Genomic DNA, 14174 nt, shown 5'->3' with positions numbered 1-14174 from the left:
GTTTCTAACTCCGGGTCTTTGCACATTTCATTATAGTACTTTACTTTGTCTTCTTGAGCTGCCCTTTGAAATCTTCTGTTCAGCTGTTTTATGTGACCATTTTTTTCACTCACATTTGCTACTCTACACTCACGAGCAAATTTCAGGATCTCTTCTGACATCCATATTGGTCTTTTCTGTCTTTTTTAATGACCTAATCTGTTCTTCATGCATTATGTCCTTGATATCACCTCACAACTTTTATATTATATTATATTTTATATATTATATTTATATTATATTTATTATATTATATTATATTTATTATATATATTATATTTATTATATTATATTAATTATATTAATTATATTAATTATATTAATTATATTATATTAATTATATTAATTATATTTTATATTATATTAATTATATTATATTAATTATATTATATTAATTATATTATATTATATTATATTAATTATATTATATTTTATATTATATTATATTAATTATATTATATTTTATATTATATTATATTTTATATTAATTATATTATATTTTACATTATATTAATTATATTATATTATTATATTAATTATATTTTATATTATATTATTATATTAATTATATTATATTATTATATTAATTATATTATATTATTATATTAATTATATTATATTATTATATTAATTATATTATATTATTATATTAATTAATTATATTATATTAATTATATTATATTATATTAATTATATTACATTATATTATATTACATTACATTATATTATATTACATTATATTATATTACATTACATTATATTATATTACATTACATTACATTATATTATAGTATATTATTATATTAATTATATTATAGTATATTATATATTATAGTATAGTATAGTATAGTATAGTATAGTATAGTATAGTATAGTATAGTATAGTATAGTATAGTATAGTATAGTATAGTATAGTATAGTATAGTATAGTATAGTATAGTATAGTATAGTATAGTATAGTATATAGGAGCCCTGGTGGTGCAGTGGTTAAGAGCTCAGCTGCAAACCAAAAGTTTGGCAGTTTGAATCCAGCAGTCATTTCTTGGAAACACTATGGGGCAGTTCTCCTTTGTCCTTTGGGTCACAATGAGTCAGAATCAACTTGATGGCAATAGGGATATTATATAACTAATATATAATTTTTGTTCTTACATCTGTTAAATGAGATAGATATTATTATAACCACTTTATAGATGAGGTAACTGAGGCTTTGAGAGATTAAGAAACACTCATCAATAATTCTCATAATTAAACTTTCAAAAATCCATACTTTATTCCTGTCGATGTTCATTTATACTTTCCCTTCTGTAACTGTCATTCTTTTCCCACAACAGCTAGTCTAATAGATTATTTTTTAAAAAATGACACATATTATTAACCAAACTAAGTTGATTGTATACTCAGAAAGGAAATTGAGGGTTAAGGTAATATGCTATTATAGTAAATTAAATAAAAGAGGGAGGTTGATCGTGCAGTCTTGCTATTTTATGCATTCTAAAGGAGAGTTTCTTTAAAAACAAAACATGTTTCACACAAAATATAGCTTCCTGTCATCATCATGGGTGCTTTATAAACATGTTGAAATCAATGGTTTGGCCCAAATGTTGGCATGGGAGCAGTCCGCAGGGAATTTTACTTTATTAACTCTAATCAAATGTGTTTATTGACATTTGAGAAAAGTAAAAATTAATACCCAAATGCTATCATTAGCTTACTTGGCTCTGGAGTTAGTCTCAGCTGGAAGCAAATCTCTGCCTGCTATAAGCTACTTTGGAAATTTTTTAATAACTATAAGGTGTAGTTTCCCAATTTTAGAAAATGGGACAGTAATATTAGTTATTGAGTAGATTTGATGAGAAGATTGCATAAGCTAATTTATGAAAGAGCAATTAATTCATTGTCTGGCACTTAACATATGAGAGATTAATATTAGATCACATTATCATTCCCATCATCATCACCACTACCATCACCGTTCTCATCCCTGTCATCCTACAAGGGCTTTATGAGTTGGAATGGACTCAACAGCACCCAACAACAACAATCATCATCATCGCTATTTATAAAAGAAATATTTTTGTATACCCCCTGTGTAAATTTGTGTGACTATCAAGTAAGACAATGACATTGTTCAAAAATTAGACACTAGTCTTTGTTGTAAAGATTAAAAAAGAGAATCTTATCAACATATGAAGATATAGTTTAAATAGTAAAGTTTTAGAACATTTAATAAAATGTAAAGCTGTTGAGAGATGACGAAAACCAAGTAATTACTAAAAGAAACATTATAAGTTTTTTTTTTTACTAAATATGTATTGTCTTAGTTATCTAGTGCTGCTATAACAGAAATACTACAAATGGATGGCTTTAACAAACAGATATTTATTATCTCACCGTCTAGGAGGCTAGAAGTCCGAATTCAGGGTGCCAGCTCCAGTGGAAGGCTTTCTGTCTCTGTTGGCTTTGGGGGAAGGCCCTTGTCATCAATCTTCCCCTGGTCTAGGAGCTTCTCAGCCCAGCGACCCTAGGTTCAAAGGACGCACTCCCCTCCTCCTTCTTCATTCTGGTGATAGAAACCCCTCCCCCCATCTCTGCTGGCTTCTCTTTTATATCTCACAAGAGATTGACTCAAGACACAACCTATAGATTGAGTCCTCTCCCGTTAACATAACCACGTCTAATCCTGCCTCATTAACATTGTAGAGGTAGGATTTACAACATATAGGAAAATCATATCAGATGACAAAGTGGTGGACAATCACACAATACTGGAAATCATGGCCTAGCCAAATTGACGCACATTATTGGGGGATGCAACTCAATTCACAACATGTATAAATGTATAAATATGAGCTTCAATTTTAATAGGCATCTATCTAACCCAAAGCATGTGATATTTCAATGCAAATCAAAATCGGGCATGTAAACCTTAGAGGTCAATTTGAAATTAATTGGTTATTAAAAACATTAATTCAGCAAATATTTATTATACGTCTTTTAAGTACATGACTGCTGCTAAATGTTTTGAAAAGAAAGTAGACTGAATATATAGTTATTTTCTGCAGTGTAAGAAGTGTTCAAGAACCCAATTTGGAATAATAGTTAACATTATAATAAGTGCAAAGCAGTTTATGTCTTAAAAAAGTCATCAAAATTAGATAATATTAGTATACATATTTTTTGGTGAGGGAAACTGTCTCAGAGGGATTAAATGCCTTGCCCAAATGTACACTGCTGCACATGGCAGAGCCTGCCTCCAAGATTCGTGCTATCATCATCATGCTCCAAAGATAGGTGAGGACGTCTTGGAGTACAACCATTAAGTTGGAGACTTAGACAAGAATCTATGGTTTCCCTTGCCATTATGAGAACCCCAAAACTCTTCAGTTTTCCTTATTGAATCTGACAGTCTAGGAAAGACCAATGAAATATGTCATGCACACTTAGATGTGGACAGCAAGATATGTATCTACAAAACATAAAAATGAGTGTTTTTTTACACACTTATTACTAATGTCATTTCTAATTTATTTTTTCCCTCAGATTATTTCTCTGGTGTCCAAGAACTTTCTGATGTAACAAGATGGAGAACACTGGATTTATTCTAGGAAATACCTTGTCTGTGATGAGGTTTATGCTCCCAACTATATGTAGAAAACCAGAAAAGCAAACTGATTGCTGTTGAGTTGGTTCCGACTCATGGCGACCCCACATATTACAAAGTAGAACTGCTCAATAGGGTTTTCTTGGCTATAATCTTTACAGAAGCAGTTCACCAGGACCTTCTTCCATGTATCTGCTGAGTGGGTTTGAACCGTCAGGCTTTATGTTACCAGCCAATTGTAAATTGCTTGCTCAGCCCAGGCTCCTAACTATATGCACAAGAACTACACGTTATTAAACAGAATTCAAAGGACAGCAGGTCCTGTTAATTAGAGATTATCCTGCTGATGGTAGTTCCAGTGTAGAGTGCAGTTACAGGGTTCCCGCAGCACAGAGACACTGAAAAATCTGTCATGTTTTGGAAAGAGTAGGTTTTGGAAAACAGAACTTCCAAATGAAGCTCTTTATGTTGTTTGCTCTTTGCTTTGGAATATTCACTGAAGTCTGCTTTGGCTGTGTACCCTGACTATTGGATCAAGAGGTGATTCATTTCAGTACTGAATACACTTGATGTTAGGACACCACGTGGATGGGTCTTCAGCTTTCATTCTTTTTGGGGAGGTATTTTAAATCCGAATGGAGTATTAACTAGTCCTTAGTTGTAGTGACAATGAACTCAAACATACTAACGATCATGAAGATGGCACAGGACTGGGCAACATTTTGTTCTCGCCATGAGTCAGAGCTGACTTAATGGCAACTAACAAGTGGCAGTAAAGTAAATCCATGCTTCTAAAAGGTTATCATTAATAGGTTGAAATTTTGATTTTTCACCTTTCTGACACCAGTGGCTTTTATTCTAAATGAGTTCTACACTTAGGATAGGAATAAATTAGAGTTATTTATTAAACCACTGAAACCCCAACATATTACAACTGAGTAGTAACTACACCACTGGCTGATCGGGAGAACCCACAGTTCTTTGGATCAGCTTCTATATATATCTGGAGTCCTTTATTAACTGCTTCTGAATTTGTTTTCTCTTGATAATTACTGTTTGGGTATGGTAACCTGTGGTATGAAAAGGCAGCAAATATGTACCAACAATGACCAAAAAAAAAAAAAACAACCCTGCATGATTTGAAATCAGATGGTCTTTAAATGTTGGCTTGTCCATTCACTTGTTATGCATTTGACAAGGGAGAGGCTTGGGAAGACCAAATGTGAGCATCAAGCCTGAGGCATTATTGTTGTCAGGTGCCACCATCTAGTCTGTTCCTACACACAGCAACTCTGTGTACAACAGAAGGAAAGGAGGCATTGTAAGCATTTGATATATTATTTCCTATTCCATCCTTTCCTCATCTTTCAAAGACTGCTTTTTTTGCCTTCCAGGAAAAGTAGTTCAACAACCAAATAATTGATTTTGTCATGAACCTGAGACCACCACAACCCCATTAAGAACTGAACTAGAAGCACAATATCTCAAAGTTGTTTTGGGGGAAATTATGTTATTTACTAGCACCAAAATAGGCACATGTCATCCCTAAAAATACAAAGGGTGAGTGGGCCTTATTCAGCTGTTCTAGTCCTTTAGATAAATGCCTAATTCTTCTTCTCATTCTTTTGTAAAGCTGGCATAGGTACCATTTGTCCAGCTAGCATTATGTTTTCTACCTGAACAACTCTAGAGGACCTCTAGCCTCAGGGACTATCCTGTAAATAAAGCTTATAGGAGTCATATCTCTATGTTGTTTACTATGCATCTTTAGGTGCGAGAGTTCTCACACTTGTGGTGTGAGTCTCTGTAAAAGATGAAACTAGGCTGAAAGAGATCTTCTTGAAGCTGTAGTTATAAGTAATATGCATCTCTAGGGTCTTCTTTCAACCTCACACACTCTTCAGGGGCAACTATGATGATGATGATGTATTTATGCGTGAATTTTCAGAGGTGTCTTTTGAGGCTCATAAGTCACGAAATATGACTCAGTTACTTTCCAGAGGGTTTTCCATCTGAGTTAAAATAAAATCTAATAATTGAGACACAAAAAAATATATAAGTGGAGAGCTCTCAAATAATACCACCTAAGGTTATAACAAAGATTTTTTTTCAGGGAAATGCTCCTGTGTGCCCATGACATCTTTTGAAACATGATCTTATTTCTAAAATTGGAATCATTGGAAGAGCTGTAAATAGCAATATAAATTCACAGTTAATGTATATCAGGACACTATTTTATAAGTAAATAACTAGCAAGAGATATATCTTATTCTTTATTATCTAAGAATAAGTTATTGATATTACCTATTGATTCAACTCAAAACAATTCAACAAATGCTTTTAAAACCAAATAGGTGAATTTGTATCACAATGAAAATTGAAAATGGGCCCTCTCCTTTCTGGGCATACAGTTTAAAGCAGTTTCATAGCTACGACATAGCTACGAATGCATTGCACAAGACTAAAAGCTTGAGAGAGATCACATTGCTTTGAAACTGTATGGCACAAGAGTGGAAAAGCTCATTTGTGCCCACTGGGATCAGAGAAGGCTATATCTATTAGAATACATTTTAGTAGAGGGCGTTCAAGGCAGAGTGGATGCATTTTCAACAAAGGCAGAAGAGTATCAGAGTTATGTTAAAAGAATAGTGAGAAAGCCAATAAAGCAAAAGCATGGGACTCCTAGAGGCAAAATTCCGAAGAATATAGCTGGAGCTGAGGCTAAGATTTAGGATGGCCTGGTGTAATGCACAGATTCTTGAATGACAAGCTTTAGAGGTTCATAAGTAATGACTGTACAGAGAACTAACTAGATACTCAGAAAAAGGTTCTCCATTAATACTGCAAAAGATGGCTGAGCTAGGGGGAGTGATTATCAGCCAGAAGACTGCTTAAGAAAATATGTTAGTACTCTTCAATTTTTCTTAAACATGTACTCATACCAGAAAGAAACTTTTGTGTGTCTATATATATATATATATATATATATATATATATATATCTGCCGCCCTAGTGGCACAGTGGTTAAGAGCTCAGCTGCTAACCAAAAGGTCAGCAGTTGGAATTCACTAGCCGCTCCTTGGAAACCCTAAGAGGCAGTTCTACTCTGTCCTATAGGGTCGCTATGAGTCGGAATTGACTCGACGGCAGTGGGTATATATGTATTTGCCTACCACTCATCTGTCAGTTTGTCATACTGTGGTGGCTTGCACGTTGTTGTGATGCTGGAAGCTATGCTATCAAAAACCAGCAGTGTCAACAATGGTGGACAGGTTTCAGTAGAGTTTTCAGACTAAGACAGACTAGAAAAAAAAGCCTAGCAATTTACTTCCAAAAATTATCCAGTGAAAACCTTATGGATCACAACAAAACATTGTCAGACTCACTTGCTTTGGACACATCATAAGGACACATCATTGGAGAACGACATGATGTTTGGTGAAATAGAGGGCTAGTGAGGGTAAGGGAGACCCCTGGTGAGATGGATTTGGCCAATAGCCACAAGAATGGGCTCAAAATGCTGGCAATCATGAGAATGATGCAAGACTGTGCAATGTTTTATTTTGTTGTTCATAAGGTCATCATAAGTTGGTGACAGCAGCTATCTGTCTGTCTGTCTGCCTGCCCACCTGCATTCCTGTCTACCTATCTGTCTATCTAGCTAGCTACCTATCTATCTGTCTGTCTATCATCTGTCTGTCTTAATTATCTAGTGCTGCTATAACAGAAATACCACAAGTGGATGGCTTTAACAAAGAGAAATTCATTCTCTCACAGTGTTATAGAGTAGAAGTCCAAATTCAGAGCACCAGCTCCAGGGGAAGGCTTTCTGTCAGCTGTGGGGGAAAATCCTTGTCATCAGTCTTCCCTTGGTCTAGAAGCTTCTCCACACAGGAACCCAGGGTCCAAAGGATGCGCTCTGCTCTCGGTGCTGCTTTCTTGGTCATATGAGGCCCCTTTGTGTCTCTCTGCTCGCTTCTGCCTTTTATATCTCAAAAGAGATTGGCTTAAGACACAACCTAACTTTGTAGATTGAGTCTTGCCTCATTAACATAATTGCCACTAATTCCATCTAATTAACACCACAGAGATAGGGTTTACAACATACAGGAAAATCACACCAGATGATAAGATGGTAGACTATCACACAGTACTGGAAATCATGGCCTAGCCAAGTTGACAGATATTTGGGGGGGATACAATTCAATCCATGAATCAATCTATCATCTATCTGTCTGTCTGTCTTTCTGTCTATCCGTCTATCATCCATCCATCCATCCATCCATCCATCCATCCATCCATCCATCCATCCATCCATCCATCCATCCATCTAATCTATCATCTATCTATCAATCTATCAATCATCTATCAATCTATCATCTATCTATCATCTCTCTCTCTCTCTGTCTGTCTGCCTATCTATCATCTGTCTATCTATCTATCATCTCTCTCTCTCTCTCTATCTATCGTCTATCTACTTACCTATCCTGATTTATTACATACATTGCAAAACATTCACAAACAGAATAGAAAGGGGGTGAAAAAGTTTAAGTAGAAATAAAAGTTTTACTACTTTGTTTAAGAATCTCAGTGAATCATCTCAAGACCTCATTGGATGTGCTGCATCTGTCATGTTGGAGACAACTTTTCAGACAGTAAGATGATAAAACTTAGGGATAATTAAGTAGATAGAAGGTGAAATATACAACAGTATACAACTGGGATCCTTCACTGACTCCTCTCATACAAAGGGGAAAGACACGGGTTAGCCTGCTTCTAATTTCTGGGGAATCAATTATTTTGTCCCGGATGATCCTTAGTTCAATAACAGAGAAACTCCCCATCTTCCACTAGCCTGACCGCTGTTGGCTTGGCAGGCATGGCAATCTCCAGAGAGTCTCCTCAGAAGTAAAACAGCGTTTATTATAGAATTGTGCTTAAAGACTCAGGAGTTGAGACTTTCTGGTTGGATCTATCTCCAAGTTTAAATGTGACTAAATCAGGTTAAATACCTGTGGGCTTGGATCTTTCCCTGAATAACCTTACCTGACCAGATCTGATTGAAGGGCAGAAGGTTTTTCCATTGTTTATGCAAAGAAGAAATGTTTCTTGAAGAAATTTGCTCAGTAGCAAATACACCAAAATTTATCATTTTACTGAATACCTGGTGGGCAAGAGAACATAGTGTTTCTCACCAGCCAGCTTGTTCTATAAGTAGTTGCATTCTTGGCTATGAATGACCCTTAGGTCAGCAGGAATGGGCCACATGTCTTTTATCTTTGTCATCAGAGTAACTTTGAGGACAGTCTGTGGAAGCATATGTCGAGTTTGCATATCATCCAGAGAGTCAAAGAGAAATTGATCGAAGTTAAAAATAAGTTAAAAAAAAAAAAAAAAGTCATTCCCAGTAGTTAAATAAAATAGAGAACAGGAATGAGTTCAATAAAGAAGAGGTACACCTTCCAAATGAAATGCGCTCTTTATGTCCCTGCAGTAAATCTATACTCAAATTTGCACTATTTCCCTAACCCCATTCTTCTCTGTGTAGTTATGATTTATCAATACCCCTCGAATTTCCCAGATATTTTTCTCCTTTTAAAACACTTAATTCATACTCTCCAAAGCACCAAAAGATGAACATATAAGAAGCTCGTAGGCATGTCAAATGTGGAAACTGTGTTTTAATAACTTAAATTATTGGCTTGATGTACTTCAAAGTTTCTCATGGTGACTCAGGAAATTCTCAGTCCAAATTTTTTTCAAGGATTTTTCTCATTGAATGAAACATTAAGAGCTAAATGGATTATTTTGCCTGCTGATTTCTATCTAAGAACTCTCATATGCTTAGACCAGAGCAAGTAATGTATGTTTAAAAGAATATTGCAAATATTCTTAAAATTGTAATTGGAAAAATACGTGCTTGACAAAATCAGACATTAAAAGCCACATCATAAGATCAGAAGTCTACGTCTTATGACGATAAACACTTGGGAAAGTGAGGTGGATAATATTAAAATAAAAATCTTAGATTCTAAAATGTGACCTTATTCACGTAATAACTGAGTATAAAATTAAAGTATAAAGTAGAGGTGGAAAGGACCAAATGGATGTCACTAATTCAATTGACGATGAGCAAACTAATTTCAGGAAACTCTTCAGAGAATCTCAGTGGAAAAAAAAAGTAGAAAATTGCAAAGTAAAAAATTCTAAATCAATGTAACTTGACACCTCTCTTTGATTTTTTTCTCCTCTTTCCTCTCAAGCTACTCGTTCTCAAGCCCTTTGTATGCTTTTCAATGATCTCATGGTCTTTTCCACACCTAATGCCTTATATAATAGAGTTCATCAAGATTCTGCTCAGAGATCTCAGTTTAAACTTTTTTTTTGGGTTATATTATCCACACCTATGGACCACCATGCATACTGACTCTCAATCTTATATTTCTAGTTCAGATTCTCTTTACAAACTTCAGGCCGGTACTCCCAACTGTTTACTGTTCACCTTCACCTGGACATCCCACAAAAAACATATATAAAACAAAACTCATTGCACTCCCAAAGACTGCTTTTCCTCATATAATGTGTATTTTAATTAGTAGTACCACCTTTGATCCATATCCATGTTATCAACCGGGGAGTCATTTTATATCCTTTCTTTTGTTCCGATTTTTTTTTCTCTCTCTCTGCTTTAGGAGTCCTGGCATTTCACTAGTTAAAGCGTTCGGCTGCTAACCAAAAGGTCAGTGGTTCAAACCCATCAGCAGCTCCGTGGGAGAAAGGTGTGGCAGTCTGCTTCTATAAAGACTTAGAGCCTTGGAAACCCTATAGGGAGTTTGGTTTTTGGTTGTTCTGTTCTGATTTTCTTTTCTACATAAAATTAGTTACTAATCCTCGTTGCTTCTGCCTCTTTAACCTCTCCTGTTTCTGCCCCCGCTCTACTACTTCTACTTCTGTGGTCTTAGTTCAGACCTGCCCCACCTATGCTAGGTATTGCAGATAAAAAGATAAATTAGATATGGTTTTATTTATGGGAACAACTTCATGGCACTCACAGAATGCAGAATGAAAAAACAAACTAGACTGAAGATGGAACACTTAGGATGAAAAGTAAATCTCAATGTTATTACCACTGTAAATTTGCTCTGCTTTTCATTATTTATACTTGGATATCTCACAGAAATATGAGATATATGACCATTGTGAAAGGCAACAGCATCCATCATGTAGTCCAAGCAGAAAATTGTGACATATTGTAAACCTCTTTTTTATTGTCTTTTACTATAACTGGAACCCTGGTGTGTAGCAGTTAAGAGATTGGTTGCTAACCAAAAGGTGAGTAGTTTGAATTCATCAGCCATTCCTTGGAAACCCTCTGGGGCAGTTCTACTCTGTCCTATAAGGTTGCTATGAGTTGGAATCAACTCAACAGCTATAGCTTGTACTTTAACTACCAAGGGGTACCAATGTTATCTCATAAATATCTGGTTTTCTCCATCTGTACTATCACCATCATGCTGGACAAAATTATCATTGCTTTAACCTGGACGGTTGCAAGTTGGCTTTATTTATCTCTCTGTATTCAGTATCATTTCCCTCCAATCTATTTTAAATCTAGTAGAAAGAGAGTACATCTAGTGATTTTTTTAATTCAATTATTGTATTTCTGAATTCATAATTTCCATTTTGTTTATATAGTTCCTAGTTTTCTGTTAGCTTCTCTGTTTGCTGAGTCCTTACTATAATATTTTCATTTATTTTTTAACATATTTATAACTGCTTTGAAGTATTCATCTGCTAAATCCAACCTCTAGGCCCACTAAAAGTCAGTTTTATTGGTTGCTTTTTCCCATGAGTCACACATTTCTGTTTCTTTGCTGGTCACAGCAAAAATTGGCCATTTTAGAAAATATGGCAATTCTGGATTATAATTTCTTTTCTGAGTTAATTTTTGGGGGGTAATATTAATTTGCCCTCACATATTTTTGGGTATCTCTCTCCTCCATACTGTAAAATTGCTGCTAATTCCACTGAGGATGTCTTAGTCTGGGTTCTCCAGGGAAGCAAAACCAGAAAAGCATATAAATATATATAGAGAGAGCAATTTATCTCAAGGAAATATCTCGTGTGGTTGTAGAGGCTGAAGTGTCCCCAGTCTGTGGGTCAGACTGGAGCCTTCTCCTGATTCCAGCAGCCACTGAGGCTAACTAACCCAAGATCAGCAGGTCAGACAGCAGAGCTCTTGCTTACAGGTTGCGGAGACAGATAAATCATAAGATCTGCAGGCAAGATGGCGGGTAAGTTGTTGCTCAAGTCCCAAGAACCAGAGGTCAGATGAACAGGAGCCATTTGGAGGATCCAGAGCAAGCAAAAGCCCACAAGACTTGCCAGAATGTCCATTTATATTCAGTACAGGCAACATGCCCAAGGAAAATCCCTTTCAACTGACTGGCTGCTCATAGCAGATGCCATCATGGAGGTAATCACATTATATCAGATCTCATCATGGAAGTGATAGCATCATCATACGATTGCCAAACTACATCATAAGTACCAAACCACTGAGAATCATGACCCAACCAAGTTGACACACAACCCTAAGGATCACAGAGGATTTTTGTTTGATTGTTTGTTTGTGTTTCAGCCTGACTTCCTAGCATTCACCCCTGTAACAGCATAGCTTAGTGATTAGTTTTTTACATTTACTGACAATATTGTCACAGGTTTTTGGCCTCTGTATGTAATCAAATTTGGCAACAAGACGGCCAGCCCTGCCCTGGTTTAAAACTGATGATCTGGGTGGGGGAATGGGAGCAGCCCCAGTCAACAAGGCTCTGGACTCCTACCATCTTTATTGAAGTTCAAGTCGCTTTTCCTGTATAAATGCTTCTCAAATTGTTGCTTGCCTTTGATCAATTTCTAGAGCCCTGGAATTATTTTGATAAATTGTTTACAGCTTTATACTTCTTTTGGGAGAAGAGGATTTGCTAGGCTCTTCACACCACCAGAGCCAGGCAGTGCCCTATGGTGATATCTATTTTTATCTCAGTAGATTACATTTAACTCAACCTTTGTTTTCTATGGATTGATAAGTCAACTATATATGTTTTAGCCTCATAAACTGAATTTCAGCATGATTTTACATTATATCAGCAGCTGTTGCCTTTAGAGATTGGCCATATCTCCAAGAAATTTATATTCCAATACTGTTTACATTCTTGACTAGTCAATCATAGCAATAATCACAACCCCAAAGCATTGGGCTTTGGAAACTATTTTATTCTAGAATAACAAATTCAACCACTTGCATGTTCCTTGATTCCTCAGAGATAGTATGACTTAAATTAAGTCTTCAGATTTATGTGTTCTCTTTAGGACTTCTCCTACTGACAACAAATTAAATGCTAATTGCATTCACACACTGGCTGCATGGTTTGAGAAAAATAAAAAGTATATATGCTTTTAGGTAAGGAAGAGTTCTTGATTCCAGAGGGCTTATTCTTCTCAAATGTGTAAAAGGTATTACTTACAGCAGCATTTCCCAAAGTGTGCTCCAAGTAATGCTGATTCAGTAAGGACTCTATTAAAACAAACATTCCATATGCAAGTATGATTGGGAAATGATGTACACTGGATTATGCTCTTAGAATTTAAAAATGAACATTAGAATATTGAAGTCTTTGAGAGGCTCACATTTAAAACTTGTTAAATTTAGCATTTCTTAACCATAACCCAATACACAGCTTACTTTTCAATTATTTATTTACACAGTAAGGAGTTAGTATTCTGTGGAACACACTTTAGGCAAGTCATTTGTGTGACTTTTGTTTCATTAACCCTCAGTTTTTGTAAAGAACATCAGAGAGGTTGGGCAGCTTCCCTGAAGTTATGTGAGTAGTGATAAGATATGGGCACAATTCCGGATTTAAGCACACATAGTGTCTCTGGAGCCAGAAATCTCCTCAGATGTAGATCCAGTACTAAACGTGAGGATAGGATCAGTCTGCAAGAGTGTGTCCACAGACACATCTTCGCACATCATAGATACTACTGCATGGAACTTCCAAGACTGTATTTCTTTATTTAAAAGTCATAGTTTTGTGAGAATGTTCTCCCTTGTCTATATGGCATTATTGATTTGTTTCACATTGAGATGGAAACTCTAAGCAATTGCTTTTGTTAGCAAGAGAAAATACCTGTTAGAGATCCAATTTAGTTCTGATCAATACTCTGTTTAATTAGGATATTAATAACTTAAAAGGCAAAATAGAATACAACAGAGGATATCTTTGTTTTTCTACCTTCTGCCTAACACATTATTAGGTTTCATGAAATTATTGTAAAGCTGTATGAAGTTAATTTTAGAATTAGAAATAAGGCAGTCATTGGGTTACAAACAAGATACATTCCTAACTGTGTCTTTAAGTCAAATTTGTACGTAAGTCAGAACAGGTACCTATGGTTCTTATTTAGCCTTAGTTCATTGCAAGAAAAGACTCAAAGGCTTTTCAATGATTTAAGAGCTGCGAGTGCA

The sequence above is a fragment of the Loxodonta africana genome, chromosome 1, assembly GCF_030014295.1.
Source record: "Loxodonta africana isolate mLoxAfr1 chromosome 1, mLoxAfr1.hap2, whole genome shotgun sequence".
Classification (NCBI taxonomy): domain Eukaryota; kingdom Metazoa; phylum Chordata; class Mammalia; order Proboscidea; family Elephantidae; genus Loxodonta; species Loxodonta africana.
This window is presented reverse-complemented; position numbering follows the sequence as displayed.